At 42.5% G+C, this 6,757-nt stretch overlaps 1 long non-coding RNA gene across 1 annotated transcript in view; it reads left to right on the top strand.

The window, feature by feature from the left end:
* Positions 1-3,545: 3,545 nt before the first annotated feature.
* Positions 3,546-6,757, top strand: part of LOC309474013 — a 6,718-nt gene continuing 3,506 nt past the window's right edge. The window contains exons 1-2 of the long non-coding RNA XR_014197178.1: positions 3,546-4,090; positions 4,350-4,486. This is a non-coding gene — a long non-coding RNA (uncharacterized lncRNA). The remainder of the gene's footprint in view (positions 4,091-4,349; positions 4,487-6,757) is intronic.

Raw genomic sequence — 6,757 nt, forward strand, 5'->3', positions numbered from 1 at the left:
GACTCAGTCCTGAACATCCACATTATCACACGCAGACACTGGCTGACACTTTATTTTACATATGTAACATACCATAGTAATAACAGTAAATTATGCGTAATTACAACCCTCAACAAAACCCTAATCCTATAGTAAGTACATATAGTTGCATATTATTACTCAGTACTTAAATATATAATTGCACTGTAACAATGACACAATACAATTTTGGGTAACACTTTATTTTAAGGTGTCAGTGTTACAGTGTAATTATATATGTAAGTACTGAGTAATAATCATTTACAGCATGTACTCACTATAGGGTTAGGGTTTGGTTGAGGGTTGTAATTATGCATAACTTACTGTTATTACTATGGTATGTTACATATGTAACAAGGACACTGTAAAATAAAGTGTCACCAGAAATAAATCTGCTATCCACTGATCAGCTCGTCTCTATAGAGAGCAGAGATCCCACACTGCAGATCTGAGCTCCGGAACGCCGGGAACGAGGAGATGGGAGATGAAGAGCGACACCGTCCTCCTCCTCTCACACTCTCTCCGCGCGGACCCTAGGTGTGCTCGCGCTCGGCTCACCTTACCCACGTGTACATGACAGGTATGAGCTCGCGCTCTCCCGGACGCAGGAGGCGGAGGGACAGTTAAACGAGGGGGATCTGCCATTGTTGGGATGAAAGAGTGGCGAAGCCCCTCCTGAAACACACACACTCTCCTGTTCCCGTCCTGCATGATGTGATCAATCCGAGACCGGCTTCGTGCGGCAGGAAACCTGTGAAACACGCGTCTCGGGACAGGAGGAAGTGTGTTCTTCCTGCCGTCTCACTGCGCGGAGTGTGTGAGAGACTCCAGTGCACATGACGAGCAGAAACTCTTTCTGCGTGACCTCTGACATCCGATCTGGAGCTCGAGTGAAAACTGCCATCCAGTACGGTGAAAACAGTGGAAATGAAGAGAAATAACACACTCACACACACACACACACACACACACACACAGCTGGACTGAACTTCAGCAGCCGGAGACTTCAGTTCTTCAGCTTTAGCACATTCAGAACTCAACACAAACACGCACAACGATCTGACACTGCAGGAGTGAAGCGTCGCTGGGTTTCTGTTTCATTCAATATTTCTTCATTAAAAAAACTGCATGCAAAAAATATGCATGATTATATTCATAGTTTTCAGCATTTGCCTGATGTGTCACAGAACACACCTGAGTTTACCTGAATGCAGCAGGTGTGTGAGAACACACACATTTCTCTACAGTCCTCCAGCATCACTGAATATTTCATCTGTCCTCATTTTAAAACGACTGTCACTTCATATCTGGACGCTTTTATTTATTTTATTTTCTTCACTGGAGCGTTTTTATTTCTATCTAAACAATTAATTTAGTGTAATCATTCAGCCTGATCCGCGTTCACGAGCTCTCCAAAATAACAAACATTAAATATGAATATTTCAGAACCGTTTGCACGATTTTATTTTCGAGCAAATCCCTCACGCAGAACCTAAACACTAACGCGTCTGTAATATTTCATCCACTTTCATGAATTATCAGACACTCTTTTCGAAAAAGCGGAAGAACAGAATTAGTCTTTTTAAACTTCAGTGCTGGAAGACACTGAACACACTCTCGTGATCGAATTGATTTTTTAGCGGATCAATATGAAACATTTCATAAAGGAAAGAGGAAGATGAGCTGAAGTGATCGCGGCGTTTAATCCTCGAGAAGAAGCAGCCGAACACACACCAGTTCCAGTGCAAACGAGTCTATCGGGATTACTTTATAAAACACTACAGTGCGTGTGTGTGTAAAACAACACGCCACACACACACAACATCCCTGAAAACACCACAAGTTTATATATAAAAATATATATATATCTGTGCTTCACAATCAGCATTCTGCATTAGTGCAAAAAAAAAAAAAAAAGTGTTTATCAGACACGGAGCTCAATACACAACCCCCTCACACACACACACACACACACTGAAACGACTCTAATTCACGCATCTGAGAATGAATGAAAAGATCGCGCTGAGACTGACCAGCAGATCTCGGCAGCTTCTCTAACAAACGAAATGTAAGAGTAAAGAATCCACAGGCATCGAGCATGACGCGCTTCACGCGCCTGAGAATTACGCACAAACTTTCATTCCCAAACTTGTGCGAAAATACAGAGAGAAAAAGCGCGATATGGCCCGTATTTACACCTCGGCCGTTCAGTCCAGTTTGTGTTCGTGCTGTTTTAAACTGAGTCCCATCTGGACTCGGATCTGTCCGCTAGTCCTCCTCATCTCTCCGCGTCCCGCGCGCACACACACACACACACTCGTTCTCTTACCGTGTTTCCTCCGCGGGTTGGCTTGTTTCCTCCTCTTGCACCGAGGGCCCTCCGCCATGATCAGCTCCCGCATTGCCGCGCGTGGATCAGGCGGTGTGCATGGACTCAGACACAGGGTGAACCGCTCCCTCTGGCAGCCCATCAGCCCAGAACACACACACACACACACACACACACGGACACGGACAGCAGTGAGAGAGAGCCGCGGTCCTGCATCTGATCGACTCATGCACATCTAAATAAGCAGTTTAAGAGCGCGTGCATGTGCTGATGAGATCTGACTGAAATACAAAAGCGCAATAACATGATTTACATGATTTACATTTGACGTGTTTCTAGTCTATAAACTGCTGGTTGTTTTGTTTTTATTTCTCGAATTTATTTATTGGGGAGGTTAAATCACATATTTATTAAGGGGGTGTTTTTAGGCGTAAATGTGAAATATTATAAAACGAGAACACATTAATATTTTTTATTATATATTAGCCTATCTGGAATAACTCCATGAAATAACTATTTTTTTCTTTTCCCTGGAATCTCTCTGAGTGTTTTAGCTCTTCCTCCAAGTATTAGTACAGACACGGTATTTGAAAACTTTGTAAAATAGGGTCTATTTATAATTTCTCTCTAATGATAATGACTGTGTGCTTATAAATAAATATGCATTCAAATAAAACGCGTGAGGATTTGCTTTCATAATCATCCATTAATCAAATATCTAAAAACTGCACAAATATAGGCGACTTTTAATTTGAATTTTGATTTGCTTAACATAAATTATATATTTTACGATTACATGTAAATATGGTGTTTATAAATGTGGTTGTTTAAAGAAAAAGCTCAATAAAGTCGATACATTTACGGCTGAATTTGTAGCATCGTTTTCTCTATCTCTGATCTCGCGCATCGCAACATTACAGAGAAAAAATGTAGTTTGCAAAATCTTTCAAAAGCTTTAATATACACGCAATTCCAGGCTTTTTGTCCTCTCTCTCTCTTTCTCTCTAATATAAGCTGTGAGTTTTGAAGGAGTTGCTCCAGAGTCTCGCGCACCTGCACAGGTAAGAGGAAAATACACACACACACACCTCAGTGTTCAACGATCTAACAGCATCCCTGATCCAGCAGCGTTAGCGCGAGCGTGTTCGGCATTAGGACAGTGTTAAAGCTGATGTGAAGGTAGCAGAGTGTGTCTTACCTTGTGCTCTCGGCTGCAGGAGTGTGTGTTGTGTGTGTTATAGTGTCTGGGTCCAGAATAAAGCCTGAGAAACAGAGGCGCGTTATTCCTGACTGATCCTCTCACACACTCCAGGACTCAAACCTGCGCTCGCACGCCTCGATCACACTGTTTTCCTCCTTTTCTTTTCGAGAGAGAGAGAAACACACGCCACCTATCAGCACAGGGAGGGATAATAGAGCCAAACGTGTGTGTTTTATGATCGCGCGCGCACACACACACACACACACACACACACACAGCATCGGGCACCTTTATAGCGAAGACACGAATAACGTTTGAAGAAAGTTCGCGCACGTTTACTCACTCTCTCTCTCTCTCTCTCTCTCTCTCTCTCTCTCTCTCTCTCTCTCTCTCTCTCTCTCTGCTGAGCCGAGAAATAAAGGAGGATGAAATAAAAACAAAAGATGAAATCATACATGAGGAGAACCGCTGAATTTGAGCCGTTCTGTCAGAGGGGGCACGGGCGCGCGCGCAGGGCGGGAGCGCGCGCTGTCCTGTGACAGGTGAGTCCACAGGTACACAGGTGAGAAGAGGCTTTTACAGGTGAGAGGAGTTATTTCGGGACTTTTAAAGGCAGAACGGTGCGGTGATGTTCTTGCTGTGATTCATGTCATTTTAAAAATAATTTCCAGTCGAAATTGAAAGAATGAAACGCATCGTCGAGGAGATTTCAGAGGATTCCGACACAAGCACGAGCATCTCTCTCTCTCTCTCTCTCTCTCTCTCTCCTCTCTCTCTCTCTCTCTCTGTTTCCCGCGCTAGAGCTGAAGTCCTCCGATGTCGACAGTGTTTTATGAGAATAGAGTGTTGGTGAGGAAGATGATGAAGATGATGAAGACATCAGTCTGATCGATGCTTCTGTTCAACATCACTGACTTCTATCCTCTATAATCAATCAGGTGTGTATTTATCAAATTTAATATTATAAAACAATCATATTATTACTCATATTTAATCATGTGTTATTATAGTTGTCACTATTGTTATTAATACTATTTTAAATGTATATATTTGTTTCTATTATTTTATTCTCTATGTGTTAAACTGATGATGTTATGGGTGCGCGCTCGGGTTATCCCGTGAATCCAGTTCAGACTGGTTTGTATATAAAAAGTGAACATGATTTTTGCTTGATTTGATTTACACTGATATAAGCTAATATATTCAGATTGATTCAGTCATATTAAATATTTTTGACACAAAAAAAAAAGACCTTATGATGCAAATCACGTACATCATGTTTTAGGTTTTGTGACATTGTTTTACTGTCTGTCTGCACACGTGTGTGTGTGTGTGTGTGTGTGTGTGTGTGTGTGTGTGTGTGTGTGTGTGTGTGTGTGTGTGTGTGTGTGTGTGTGTGTGCTGTAGAGTCTGTCACACACGGCTCTATATATTGTGTGAGAAAGACAGAAGAGCTGCGGGTTCACGAGGAGACAGACGCCCCCTCTCTGCGCGCGTGCCCGTTACACCCTTCATTCTGACCTCACACACATTTAACACCAAAGCATTGTCAATGTCAGTGGTGCATTATAACATACAATTGCAACTTATATAAAATTGTAAATTATAAATGCATTATGCAAACAAATCCCTGTAGAAACGGATGACAATGACATAATAAATGTGAATATCTGTTTAAAAAAATGTCTAAAATTAATTGCATGTGCATCTTTTTTTAGCAAATTAATTGATGCAAATTTAAGTGTGTTATAAAACAATAAAATAAAAACACACACAATGGTTTTGCTGTGTAAAAACGCATATTTGAACTCATTTTTGTCCCCCTTTAGTAAAGTGTCATTTCCGCTTATATGAGGCGCGGGTCCCCGTCCTGCGTGCACGCGCACACACACACACACAGTACAGTAGCAGGGTTACAGTGTGTGTGTGTGTGTGTGTGTGTGTGTGTGTGTGTGTGTGTGTGTGTGTGTGTGTGTGTGTGTGTGTGTGTGTGTGTGTGTGTGTGTGTGTGTGTGTGTACATTATCAGTTCAAAGCCCGTCCGACCGTTCACAGATACACCTCTGTGCAAACACAGCGTGCATACATGCGCGAGCCATTTCTCATCTGTACTTATTAATTATGCATTTACCCAACAAACCTGTTCCAATCACAGACGCATTTTAATGTGAATGACAGGTGAACATGAGCGCATCACACACACACACACACACACACACACACACACACACACACACACACACACACACACACACACACACACACACAAGAGAAGGAAAAAGAAAAACACGGCAGATTGATGGACAATTATAGCGCAGAGTTAGTGAAGAGAGTGATTTCAAAGTCTCTGAAACATATGAAATGAGTTCTTGTACTGTAGCCGCAGGCTTCGCTCTACTGTAACACACACACACACACACACACACACACACACACACACACACACACACACACACACACACACACACACACACACACACACGTACGCGCACACACACACACACACACACACACACACACACACACACACACACACACACACACGTACGCGCACACACACACACACACACGTACGCGCACACACACACACACACACACACACACACACACGTACGCGCACACACACACGCTGGGTTACTGACTGCGAATGCCGCATGCATCAAATAGCCATTGATTTCCACATGTAGCAGTTGTGCAGTTGTTCAGTGTGAGCACAGAATGATCGGATTATTAGAGGACTCTCTTCATCAGACAGAGAGATGATTCTCATGATTGTGATTTGATGATTCTCATGATTCTCATGTTTCTCAGAGTCTCTGGAAAGAGGTCAGGTCTCCAGCGAGGAGAACCAGCACACGCGTTTAGAACTGGTCTGAAGCTCAGAAGCAAATGGAAAACATTCACAATTAATACTGACGTTAACCGAGTTCACACACACACACACACACACACACACACACACACACACACACACACAGAGAGAGAGAGAGAGAGAGAGAGAGAGAGAGAGAGAGAGAGAGAGAGAGGCAAAGGTCCGTTAAAATAGGAAGCTCTGCCTACAGAAACATGGCTTATTGTTCCTGTGGAATTAATAATTGACGGTTGTTAAATGAATAATTTATCATGAACTGGAATAATTGTTGTATCTCTAATCTCGACGCACATTTGCATATGAATCTTGTAAAGATTTGCTGCTATGTGCTGTATAAA

This window comes from Leuciscus leuciscus (genome assembly GCF_965113295.1).
Source record: "Leuciscus leuciscus genome assembly, chromosome: 14".
NCBI lineage: Eukaryota > Metazoa > Chordata > Actinopteri > Cypriniformes > Leuciscidae > Leuciscus > Leuciscus leuciscus.